The sequence below is a fragment of the Pinus tabuliformis genome, chromosome 2_1 (genome assembly GCF_031772625.1).
Source record: "Pinus tabuliformis cultivar Carrire ecotype Pingquan chromosome 2_1, CPIR1, whole genome shotgun sequence".
Lineage (NCBI taxonomy): Eukaryota > Viridiplantae > Streptophyta > Pinopsida > Pinales > Pinaceae > Pinus > Pinus tabuliformis.
In genome coordinates, this window is record NC_142299.1 from 230,965,226 (window position 1) to 230,979,582 (window position 14,357).

Consider the following 14,357-nt stretch of genomic DNA (forward strand, 5'->3'; position numbering starts at 1 on the left):
GTGGGTTCCATTTTCTCAACCTAAGATCAACGTAGGAAAAGGTGATGATTATTCCGTTTAAAATAAATTTTAGACGCTTTGACACAACTTGTTTTTTCAATTTTTAAGAGTCGAGAAAAAACAAAAGATGACTCTAGTCGCCTTCGATTTTTAATGAGCCTGAAGTGAAAAGTGCTCAGATGGAACTTTTCCGTTAAGGATTCTGAAAAGGAATGAAAGGGACTGCTCTGGAAATCTAGGTAGAGGGATTACCAAACCAATTGCAAAACTGCAGAATACTTTTTACGATACGGCAGTCAATCTTCCCGAATGCTGTGTTCAGTGCATTGCGATCGATAGGGCGGCAGACACGGCTTCCTATGGATAAATGATTAAGCCTATTGTGGTCTCCCAAAATATACTCGACGGTACGTGGGAGCACAAGTCCATACTGGCACTTATCGTCTCAAAGTGGAGGAATCACCCAACCATCAGTGAGAACAACAGTTACCAGGCTTTACGACACCGGAATACGTCTCTAGCCTAGACTTCTAAATGTTGTGCATTAGGTTCCAAAGTGTTGTTAGATTCATTGAATTTATTTTATAGTTGATCTTGTTTATGAAATTTGCCTTTCAGGTTCACTGCGAGATGTAGATGTATAATTCCTAAAATGCAATCTAAGAATGATAAACAATCTTTTATCTTCTTTGTGCAATGAAATTCCTAGCTACTAAGGAAAGAGAGACAGTATTCTTTCACAAAGAGCAAAGAGCACACTCTAAATGCACTGTCCTAAATCAAACCAATCAAACAGTCTAAATGCAAATGCACATGCATGTATTTGTTTTTGACTTTCTTAGTATGTGAATGGTAAAAAGAAAGCTAATGCACAAATCTGAATTTCTTTTCAAGCGACAATTATTCACAAGTTTCTTTTCAAAATCAAAAATGGAGACAACCACAACATTTTACGATTTGGAAATGAATACTTGTTTTTGACACTAGAAAAACTACAAATTCAGACCAAATACAATAGTAACAGGGTAATCGACTATCTACAGCAACCAAACTCTTTCCTATGACTGGAAATGACACTTGCGACACTTTGAAATCAAAGGACGACAGTACGATTACGTTACTTTTTGCAAAGGAGAACTGAAAATGACTCAACAAATACACAAAACCATTTACAGTTCTTTTGTACAAAGGAGGCGGAATAACAGCAAGGAAAAGGGGTTTCAAATAGAGATATACTGATTACCGGCAGCAAAATTCATGAATAGAACTGGAAAGAATGAATCACAGAAACCAAAACTGACCAATGCCTAGTCTGATCAGCACACCTGTAACACAGAGAATTTGAAATGCAGCGCACCTACTACACTTCGGAAGTGCGCTGAATTTCAGATTCACAGAACAGTACCTGCGCTAGGCCAGAGAGAAGACTTTGCTTGGGTTCCGGGTCACAGTTTTCAATTCAGTTCATGGGTTTTGGTCGAGCAAATGGTAATCAGTAATGCAACAATCAGGGGTAGATCCAAGGAGGATCTAAGAGCTACCACAAGGAGCAATCAGAGAGTTTGTAAATCAGTTGTTTAATTTATAAAAAAATCCTAGAGATTGACTGAAGCGGCATTTATCTACTTTGCATTTGCATAGCAAATGCAGTTCGAAAGCTACCTGGCTCGACTTCAGGCTCTGTCTGTAAGTTTATAAAATAGACAACAAGGAAGATAAACAAACAAACTAATTCGTCCCCAACGGAGTCGCCATTTTGTTACAGGGAAAAGTGTCTACATAGAACTGCTTATCCCACTAAGGTGTGATAGCTATCTTAGAAATAAACAAAGTAAAGCTAATTTCATTTTTCCTTTATGAAGTATAGATGAGAGAAGAACAAAGAAGACCAACCTCTGTCTTGCGCTAATCTCCTAATTCGATTCCTCTCTCTCTTGATAGTCTTTCGCTACTTGTTCCCTTGCATGCCCAGCTTCACAGAGTACCTGTAAGATCACAGTAGCATAGCACTATACAAGAACATGGATCTATAATCATAAACAATCTAGGATCAAATGTAAATTGACCATACAAATGCAGAAAACATAAATGACACAAGAGTATGGAGGAAAACTTGAATAGCTTTTATTGATAAACAAGAAAGAGCCAAGGGAGTTACAACCAGTTGTTCTGACCCAGCATCATCCTCTCAGCAAGGAAGCCCCTCTTCACCTCATACAAAGCTTAGATCACCCAACAATCTGATGTTGTCTCAAGAAACCAACAACAATTCCTTACAATATGAAAAATTCTAGCCTCTGGATCTCTGGGATGAGGGATCCATATATAGATATCTGTAAGGGAGATGAGTCAGCTTGTGATTTGATTAGTGTCTTCCCTCTGATAGTTCTTGCTTCCACTTGGAGATTGATGATCTCTTACTCATCCTTGGTCGAATTCAGAGAGGCAAGTGTCACAGGAGAAGTTTCTGGAAGATTCCATGCCTTTCCACCTTGCGGAATGACACTGCCATTTGTCACTTCTCACCCATCGCACCCCATAGAAGGGCTTTTTTGAAATGCAACGCACCCACACAGTGTATTTAGGTGAGATGCAATGCACTTTGCCTATGGAGCAGCTGAAATGATCCTGTTTTGACAAGTTTTGAGTGGCTTTTCATGGAGAACTTATGGGAGAGCTGTAATCAGTTGACCTTGTTCCTTTAGGGGTTATAACAACACTTTTAGGGACTTAGGAGCCCTTGGTTTATGGAAATTTCATGCTTGGGGTTGTAGTGCCCAAAAATGTCTATAACACCTGGTGGAACGCTTGCTCTTGTATTATTGTTTTTGGTTTATGCGTGGTTTTTCTTATTTGCTTTATTCGGTAATCTGGTATGTTCTGTTATTTTACATCACAGCTCTGTTATGTTTGATCTATTGAGTAATCTCACTTTCTGAGACAGAAATATCATATCGACTCTACAACGCATTGCTATTCCTTTAAGTGTTGATATAACTGGTTTTTACAGAATACTGTTGTTGTTCAATTACAAAGTATCCGTGTTGTAACACTTATTAATTGGTATTACTGAATTCATCTTAGAGATCATATTTCCTTGCGATTGTTGAATCTATTGATGTTGCTGTTCCATTACAAAATACAGTCGTATTCCCTATAACTAAGACTGATAATTGGATTACCAAGATCAGATTACTATTAAGGTGTGTCGTGTGTTAAGTTGTTGTTCATTTGTATTTAGCTTTCAAGCGCTGTTTCATATTCCATCATTAATCAGTGTTGTTTTATTTCCGTGTGATGTTCGATTCATCCTTAAAGGTAGGAGATTGTTGTTTGATTTCTGTAGGACACGATTGTTGCATTTATTCTTGTAGACTTAGGTGTTGCTGCTAATTAAACTCAGTTACTATTCCATTCCTTATTTGTTGTTCCATTTCCTTTTATTTGTGTTATGATTACTTCAGTGTGTAGAATGATCAGAGACTATAGTGGGAATTGACATTTACTGTCTGGTTCCCAGATCGATGATCTGTTCCCTGATTTCCTTTGGTTCCATCAGTTTACAAAGGGATGAGTTACTGTTATTGAACCCTTGACTGATAAATTGCTTAGTTTCCTGAATGCATGGTTTAGTCTTTAAAAGTAGTTTGCTATAAACAAGCATCCGTTTACTCTTGTATTTCTGAGAACTATACTACTAGCATTACTCTGGCAAATGATAGCCTCAAACTGAGACACTCTTTGAAATAACAAAATGTTCCTGGATTGACAAATTAATGTGAGGTAATTAGAGGTGAAAGAGACCCTTTTTACGACTCGACATGCTGAAGGAGGTTTTCTTTTTATTTGTTTTCTTCTTTCTGTTTAGTTTTAAATTCCTCATTTACTTTTAGCAGTGTTTACAAATTAGGTTGATTTCTTGTAGTTTGATTTCTTTTAGTTGTAATCAGTAGCATAATGTTAGAATTCAATTGTGTAGTCTTGTTTCCCTAATCCATTTCATAAAGGAAATGACTTTGTTTCTAAACAGAGTAAGATTGAAAGTAATGTGGATGCACTGTTGATTAGCTTACTCACTGTTTTTGTTATTTATTTCTTAGTTCAGTTTGCCAATGCACTGTATTAATGAATGTTTTTGGTTACCATTTCAAGCTGATATCCATCCTAAACTAAATGGTTGAGCATTCACTTTACATAAGGGTTTAAACCAATCAGTTATCTTCTACATGTTTTTATTTAGCTTTTACTAGATCATGAAGTACAAAAGTTGCTTGAATTCCATCTCAAGGAGGTTATCTTTCAAAATTGAAGGTTAGAGCAACTAGAAGTAATTTAGTTAATTTAATTCTCTATATTTATTCCAACATGACTTACAACTCTACCTTCTAGTTTTAAGAATTATTCATGAATTAGGATTAGATGAGAAGATAGGACAGATGCTCTATTTTTCCTTCTTTTAACTTAGTTTTTGACTAGTTTTAAGATCTTGGTTCACCTTTAAAAAATTTATATTTAGTTTCTCATAGTTCAAATTGTACATCATTAGGAATCAATGAACAGAAACCCCAAAACAATATAAAATACAAAACAACGAAGTAAGAAGGACTAACTAGCACATACAGTGCACTACACTTCATCAGCTTATGAGCCTCAGTTGATAATTTATGCAAAGAAATTTAGAACACTAAATTGACTAAACATCACCTACATCAAAGCTTCTTTCACTGCGATGTTGATTTGCATGTTGCTTCATTCTATTCTGTGCCAAAGTGAGGTTATCCTTTAAGAGTTTGAGAACTTGTTGTTGATGCTCGATGTGATCCTCCACTACTTGAACCTTAGAATTTTCTTTTAAAGATGATGTGATGGACGGTGGATGATATCCATAAAGTGCCATAAATGGGGTCATTTTTGCTGCAGTATGGAAGGAAGTTTTATACTACCATTCAACTAGAGAAAACCACTTGACCCATTGTGTCTGTTTATTAGATACAAAGAAACGAAGATATCCTTCCAAACATTTTTTCACTATCACAGTTTTCCCATCAGATTCAGGATGATAAGGTGAGCTATGAGCTCACTAAGTACCCAAATATTCCACCTCTTTCACTCCAAAGAAACAATTGTAACTTTTTGCATATAATTGTTTCTCCTCCTATAGTTTGAGCACTATGTCAACATGTTGAACATGATCCTTTCAAGACTTGATTAAGATTAGTATATTATCAAAAAATACTAACACAATTTTCTAAGTAAGGGTTTGAAAATAGAATTCATCAAACCTTAAAATGTAGAAGGTGCATTAGCAAGGCCAAAAGGCATGACCAAAAATTCATAATGACCGTCATGAGTTCTAAATGTTGTTTTTGGAATTTATTCAATCTTCATTATGATTTCATGATATCCTGAACGAAGATCCAACTTGGTGAAGTAAATTTCTCCATGTAATTCATCCAATAATTCATTAATGATAGGAATGGGAAATTTATCGTTAATAGTCAACTTGTTGAGCTCCCTATAATCCAAACACATGCGCCATGATCCATCCTTCTTGTGTACCAATACCACTCGAGTAGAGAAAGAACTTTGACTAGGTTGAATTATACCAACCTCTAACATTTCTGCAACCATATGTTCAATTTCACTCTTTTGGCCATATGGATATCTATAAGGCCTGATGTTTGGGGGAACACTTCCTGGAATGAAATGAATAGCATGGTCATGATCATGATAATGAATAGGTGGGAGTCCTTTGGGAGTCTCAAATACCTTGGAATTATTGTCCAAAACTTTTTGGATATCTAGAGAAATAGATGATTTCGATGTGGGTAGCCTCTAGTGAACACAATTGTGCAATTTCGCCCTGTTGGTATTTCTTTAGAAGCTTTGTCATCCTATTAGATCTATTTATCTTTCCTGGTGTCCCCGCAATACCCCTTAATTCAACCTCCTTTCCTTCCCAAAAAAAATTCAAGAAAAGTTCTTGAAAATTAAAAGTTATTGTACCCAAAGATTGTAGCCATTGAACTCTTAGTACAACATCCACACCACCCATTGGAATGGAAAGCATTGGAATATTCAAGACATATTCTCCCATAGATAGCTAGATATTATGGCACTTTCCATAGAAATTTATGGTTCCTCCTGTTAGCACCTAAATCTGCCTTAGGCTGAGGGAAGGCAAAATTCAGGGTAACCACAAACCACGCTTAGTCTGGTAGCTAGCCCTACCAGAACAGGAGAGGGCTCTCTCCGGGTCACACTCAGGAAAATAAACAATAGGGTCTGAGATGACTCAAAAAATGGATACTGATTTTAGGCTAGGTAAATAAATATGATGGAGATTTTGAAGAATAACTGAGTTTTCTGGGATGTGTGGGGCCAAGGAACAGCATGAGCAGAGAATTTAACTCAAAGACACAGGTTATTTCGTGAGGCAAGACAGGCGGAAATTCTAGCAATTAGAGTTGAAAAAAATGTGAGGTGGAGAGATTGTTTGAGAGTGTGAAAAGGGCATAAATACATGAATCCTTTTCAACAGAAGAAAACATAGAACGTGAAAACTAAGGGAGAGCAGTGCACTGAATTCTACCTTTTTTACTTAGAAAGCTTTCACTAGAAATGAATGTGAATGAAAATATGAAACATAACGAAATACATATGAAAAATAAAGAAGATAAATTTGCTAAACTCACGCCACAAGAATCTCATGAACCAGAGCTGCAATCATTCATTAATTCTCTGTCAAAATGTACAGTGAGTGACTGGGTTTTTCTCCCACGGTTCCCAAAAATTCCAACCAACCCTTTGCAAATGGTTTGCATACAATAAATAGACTATGCCATTGGGAAATAGAATGACCTAGAGTTGGGGAGTTTTCCAAATGATTACAAACTAGAAATGGAAAGCCAACCATTAGTTACAGGTGCAACGTTACAAAAATGACAAATGTCTTGGGTGACTGCTCGCCTTCCTTTGCCACTTGAATAGAAGCCAACCTTTAGTGAAAATATTCTTTAAACTTTGCCTTAGCTGCCGAAAATTTTTTAGTGTAAATGAACCGGCCCACTTGGAGAAAGTCGCGAATCGAAATGCCGTGGAGCGGAAGTGATTTTGGCCTTTGGGTCTATATGCGCCACGCCCAAATCTATATGCATCGCGCCACTTTGGAGGTGATTTTGAGGTACCTGTAGGAGTCCAAATTGTGCCCAAGTGTGCTTGTTGGAAAGCCTGGCCTATCTACTTTCTAACCCAAGTGGAATGTCTGAATTTGGTGCTCATTTGCCCCTCAAAACTTCATTCTCCCATGACTGCTTCCTGTGTGTCAAAATAGGGGCAGAGAGGTCATTTTTTGAGTGTTTTTGACCTCCTGGGGACTCAAAACTTGCCCAAAATTCTTGTCCATGCACTAGTAGTCATGATTTTTCATGCTGAATCCAAAAATTCAAGCCAGTTATGATTTGGAGCTCCCAATTCTAAGCGTTGCGCCAGTGGCGTGGCGCACAGGGAGAAAAACCCTGTTTTTTGCACAAAAATTTCCAAAAACACCAAAATGCCCCAAATTTCTTGAAATTTGGGCTGGAGCTTCCTTATCAACTGTTATGTTGGGCCAAAGAGGCTTCGGCTAATATTTGAAGTCAGTCGAGCTCCCTTTGCCTCTTTTTCTTCTTGATTGCCTTCCTCAATTTCGCCTTCAAATTCCTGATTCGGGCCTTGCACACTTTGTTTCGCGCCATGTAGTGGAAAGCCATGTGTCTCAGCATTGCTTTTTCCCTATTAGCCTTCTCCACCAGCTGCTCCAAGTGAACGTTCACTTTCTCTAAAACATACTCCCGGTCCTCATCTCTTTGCTCCATAGGTCTACCTTGTGTTGCCATGATGTGTTGCCGGTTTTCCTTGATCAGTTGCAACTCTATCTCAGCTTGCCGGTCCTCAAGTTGTTTGTTCCTCTGCTCCAGGTATGTCATATTCCATTTGGTTCTCCAATATTAGGCATGCTGGTAGCTAACGAAATAGAGTCTGGTGTAAGTGTGAAAGTAACACCAGCCAAAGTAACTTGAGCACCATGCAAATGTAGAACAAATAGGCGAGCCAACTCATGGTGAAATTGAACATTTGCAACCTTTTCACAAAACTCATAGCATGACTGAAACTGAAAATAGGACATAGCAAGAGGGTAGGCCTGCAATTCTGTAAGGGTGGTCGGTTCTTCTCTAACATGTCTGCCACTCTTATGAGGCCTCCGGGGTGCCTGTTCTTCCAAGGGAGAGTCACTTTGGGTTTCTACCTCATAGTCCGATGAATGCTCAGATGCCATGACTACTATGCCAAATACCTTGAAGACAAGATGACTGCTGTGTATGAACTGTGCTTGAACTCCTCCCTGGGATGTTGAATGTAATGTAGGATTGATCAACTTGGTGGGGGGGTAGGAAATGATGAAACAAGGAAGAAACGGGTAAGGAGGAGTGACCTTGGTAGCAAAACAAAGATTTTGGAACCCATTGCAATCTTCCTTTGAGGCACTTTAGAGGTAAGGTTTCAAGTTTTTGTTTCAATCATTATCATCAATAAACCACCATCACTCAGCACAAAAATGGATGAAACATTAAGATGTTGACCCTACTTGGCAAATCCACGCAAATAAATGGCAATTTGGAGAAATTTCAATGAATTTCAGGCCTTTTAGCCCAGTGCGCCACGCCTTCCCAGTGCATCGCGCCAGTGTAAATTTACACTGGAAATTTTCTCCTAGTGCGCCACGCTCTCTATGTGCGTCGCGCCTTTTTCCAGGTGACTTTTGGAGGCCTTTCTGGTGTCCAAATTGGGCGCAAGATAGCTCGTTGGAAAGGTATTTGAGTCTACTTTCCAACCCAACCAGAAGTTTTCAATTTGGAGTTCATTTTCCCTATAAAAGTCCAAATCTCCCAAGACTGGTCAAAATGTGCCAAATGAGGATGCCTAAAGGCAGGGTGCTGTTACAGTCACCTTTTGAATGCCTCCCTCAACTCCAAATTGAGCTCATGATAGCTCTATGGAAAAATATTTGTGTCTAGTTATCATTTGACTCATCAATAAAGTCATTTTTCCAGCCAATCTAGGAGACAATTTGATTTTCCCAAGGTCACTTCAGAGGTGCATCAATTCTCCCGAGGCGATTGTATTTTTGACATTTTTCTAGAGCCATGACACCTGTGTAAAAAGTGAAGGAGTTTTTTCTTCCTTGGCATGTTTTGGACAAAAACCTCTCTTAGTTTTCACAAATTCATATTTTCTTGCTCAGAAACATTATTGGAGTAAAACCTATCCTGATGTGTGGAACAAGAGATTTGTCGAAATGAAGCGAAATGAAGGGGATAAGTGGCTTCTAAATTCGTGGGAAAATTATTGGAAGTAGGGAGGGATGTTAAGAAGTAGGGGAAAGTGGAATTTCAAATATTGAGTGAGGGGAAGGGGTCCAAAAAGGCAAAACACAGGTCCAACCTAGAAAATTGCCAAGTTGTAGCAAGAAACTAGGGTTTGTGCGAAAATGAGGAATTTGGGGGATCTCAGTGATGGGAAGTGTTTGATAAGGTAATGTAGGGATAGGGGAAGGTGCATGAACATTAGGATACAAGTTTTTCTGATGATTTGACTGTCCAAGAGAAATTACCTTCCAAACCCTAGGAGAGGGAAATGACCTTACCTAGGCGCAACTGAAGCATGAACAAGGTGTAAAATGACCCAGTGGAACTTGACATGATAATGACAACCCTATGAATGATGGTACACTCAGCTGAATGGTAACATGGACCAACATTTGGACAACTTTGACATGAATAAAAGCAAACCCTAGACCTAATGCCTAGTGACCAAATTTTGCTTGAAGACTTACTGAAATGACAAAATTTGACCTTGACACTCTGAGACCACTTTGTAAGAGCATATTTGATCATTGGAGGAAGGTTGCAAAGAATGACACTAAAACCTCCATTTGCAACCATTACTTGACACTCTGGTGCTAGATATAGGAATAAATTCAATTCCTTGGCTATCTTACAATGAATAAAATAATGGGTACTACCCAAATCAATCAACATTGTTACCTTTTTCATCTTGATATGCCCCTCTATATTGAGAGTTTAAGGAGTGGTATTCCTATCAATGCATTACAAGATATGGTCAGCATTATTTCTTCTTTCCCTGGGATTGGTTCCTGGTGTATATACTCTTCTTTTGACGTTTCTTGTTCCTTTTCTTGCTCCTCTTCCCCATCTATGTAAATTAATTTCTTCTCAACACACTTATGACCTTTAGTGTATTTTCTATCACAATTGTAAAAATACCTTTTTCTCTTTTTTCTTCTTATTGTTATGGTCTCAACATTGTAGGTGGGGAAAGGCTAGGGGAAACAACACTTCCATCTTTATAGTTATGAGTGGTAGGCTTCCTTGTTGCCATAATTTTGCTTTCAATTTTTCTTGCCAACCTGTATGCCTTCTCCAATGAATCAGGTTCCCAAAGAAAAATCTCCTTTAAAGTCCCTATGAAGACATCAATCCTCTACTTCTCTGGAATATAATTTAACCTTATATTCAATTTTTGGAAGTCCTCAATGTGCTTTGCCATTGAACCCTTTTGTTTGAGATTTATCAATTGGATAAAGAAGGTGTTTCTATGTGTATCCTCATAATGTGCTATCATTTCCTTCATGAAAATCAATGAGGTGACAAGTGGTTTACGAGAATAAATCCCTTTATACCATAAAAATTGATTCGGTTCTAAATATAAAGATGGAATACATACCTTTTGTAACAGTTTCACATCATTTAGATCAAAATATTCCTCCACCTGTAGTATCCATGTTATGGGATCCTTGCCATCAAAATTCCTCATATCGATCTTTGGAATATGGTGGGTCTTCAATCCAATGTTAGATTCTATGAAATCATAATTAACATATATTTTTTTCTCATCATGAGTTTCCTATACTACCCTTTCGTCATTATGAGGCCTTTCTTGTAGTAGCTTTGTCCCACCTTCCTTCAAGCCTTCCATGTCTTTCTTCAAATATTCCATGCCTTTCCTCAAATATGCTTCCCTACCAATGATATTAGCTTCCATGGCACATATAAAGCTATTTATCTTAGCTTCAATCACATTCTTCAAATCCTCCATCCAATTTTTCTAACTAGGTGTTTATATTTTCTTGATTTGAGTCATTCTTTTTCTTGCTTTTAGCATATTGATCTTGAATCTGTTGTATCTCAGAAATTTCAGATCTCCAAGGTCTAAAATTGCGACCTGTAGTATCTCTCTGTGTCCTCTTTCCAATGCCACCAGTCTGATCGAAATTGGATTCTCCAAGAAAGACTTATGCCCAATCTCCCAAGATAGCCTGCTTATATACCTTTTCAGTAGATAAAACTTGTACGAAGTACCATGTGTTACTGTTTTGACCTTCAGACCTAAAAACAATACAAAGAAAAGTAAGATTTGTCCTATTTCTGTATCTTCTTACGGAATTTCAATCTGACGCTAAAGGAGAAAGTTATGACGATTTTCCCAACATCACTTGATGTAATTCGGGAGCCTGTAGAAACCCTAAATGTCTTGGACTGTATATCCTAAAATATAGTGAAACAAGATTTGAAATTCAAGCCCGAATGTCACCATGATTTCAGCTCAAATGGGTTTTAATTTTAGAGTCTGAACCTTCGTAGAAAAAATTCATAGCGAAAATTCCACGATGACCTGTTTGAGATGGAATTTTGGAGCTTGCAAAACCCTAACTTCCTCAAATCATATCTCCGAAAATATAGCGAAACAAGATATGAAATTTAAACCCGAGGTTTGAGAATGATTTCGAATCAAATGGTTTTTTTTTAGCTTCTAAAACTTTGTATAAGAAGCATTATATCAAAAATTCCATGATGACCTGTTTGGAGCAGTGAAACCATAGAATCCAAAGCTCTGATACCAAATGTTATGAAACCAACTCATAAAAATATAGAAAATATAGATCAATGACTTAAAAATTAGCCTCTTCGAGGGAGAAACCTCCTTTGCATTACACAAATGAATAATTCTTGGATGATACAGATGACAAGACCTCATTTCCATATATAGGAGCCTAAGGGGTCATAATATAATTAGAGCCGACATAACAATAATAATGTAAGGGCACAACAATAACATTAGTGGGCTTCTATGGGGCACAATAATAATAATATGGGGACTACATGGGAACAACAATATAATAAGGGGGTTTCACTAATAACAATAAGGGGTTACACTAGTAGTATAGGGACCTAACACATCTCCACATCTATGATGTCCACTAGATATCAAACTCTCCCAAACCTCCTTTTGGGTGAATTCATCCCACAATTTCGTCCAATCAAGAAGCTTATCTCTAGCAAGGATACTTATTACAAAGGTAGCCCGTTGCTTGATACAACCACTCAACACTATTGTAACAATTTAATCCTCATACAAAACTTCCCCAACAACTAATAGTTCATCGTGAACCTACTGAACTCTTGTGAAGTATGAGGCTACAATTTTAGATCTATTCATTTTAATATTCCTTAAATTTTCTCTTAGCACCATCTTCCTATTTTGGTTTTCACTTTGGTAAAAAATTATTAAGGTTTTCCACATTTGATGATTTCTTTACTTGTGATGTGAGGGATTATGTAATCCTTGAAAACATCCAACATAATCCCTCTAGACTTCATATCTTTCAGATTGTGTTTGACTACTTGTGTAGGATCCAAAGGAACATGAATATCTTTCTTAGAAAATTCCCACATGCTATTGAACATCAAAATCAGAGTGATCCTCTCCTTCCTTGGATTGAATTTTGCAACCCCTTCCAACCTGTCTTCAAATCTCAACCTTCATGATGCCATTTTTTCCATATTGATTTCGACCATAAAACCTTTGATTAAAAAAATATGCTAAAAACATGTTGTTGTTTGAAATCCTTGTCTGTAAGTCTTTCCCTCACAAAGTTTTCTCTTGCTTCAATACCATGTTATTTTTCAAGTGCCAGTTTCAAATTTAGTGTTGTAGAAAAAAAATTATGAGAGAAAAAAAAAATTACCATGAGAATAATTAAACCAACAACAATCATCAAACATTAAACACAAGACTTACCTTGGGAAAACCCCAACTCCAGGGAAACAACCAGCCCAATGGGATTCCATTAGTCCTTGGCCAAAACATTGACCAAGTCGTCCAAGTGAGCCTTCACCACTCACCAACCTGAGACTATTACAATATAGTCTTCCCAACATTTTAAAATCTTCATTACATGAATCTCATGGGTAGAAACCATGTGTATTCTAAACCACATGAAAAAAACCAAAACTATTTGACTTGATCAACTTTGATTCTTTCCATGAGTCAAGTTTACCTAACATCCCCTCCTCAAACCATGAATTGGGCTTTCCCTTGACCAAATCCAGTGAAACCATCCAAGCGAGTTAGTTCCACTCATTCTTTCCCTTAGCCCCCTCAGAGTTTATACTAAGGTATATGTTAACCCAACATCCCACCTATCACCTAAGTCTAACACTAAACTTTACCAAGAGTTCCCAGGGGTACGAATGACTTATTCTGTCTTACAATAGTATGCCCATTTTATATGCAATAATTTAGACTCCATTATAATTTTTTTATTGCTATCTTAGGACATCCTCCCATTTTCTTACATCTGATGCTACTTTTTCTCGTTTCTCTCCTTCCATCATCACCAAAACTTAACCACTACACAACTTCTATAATTTTGTCCTCTACATGACCTCTAGTCAAATCCTTGACTAGTACGACACCCTTCTTTATATACCTCAGACCATTCCAATCTAGACACATAAAACATTTGCAACATACATATCCCTAATCACATTAATGTTTCTCAAGTGGAGTTCCTTGGCCTTGCACTCTACCTCTGCGTCATATGGCTTAGAACTACTGAAAACCACATGCAAATCATGGGGTCGATCAGCAACAAAACTCATTGAGCACCCTCAACTACAATGTCTCCAACATTCTATTTGCATGAGAAAGGATGACCCTTGTTGTACATGTCACAGGTATACACATTTTCCTCTCCACTACACTTCCAATCTTACCTGGATTACCCCTCTTTGATCTCTCCATACTAAGAAAAAATATTAGCAAACATTATGCCACAAAGTCCATGGGAACATTCGCGATGTATATTTTTTAGGCGGAGACATCAACAATTGGTTGGGCAGGCTGTGAACTAGTCGAGGCCAAGTAACTAATGAACATGTGACCATTGATATTCTCGCTGGAATCAGGGAAGACCCACCCTGCAATGACCCATCCCCCACTTGAGAGAGGGACTT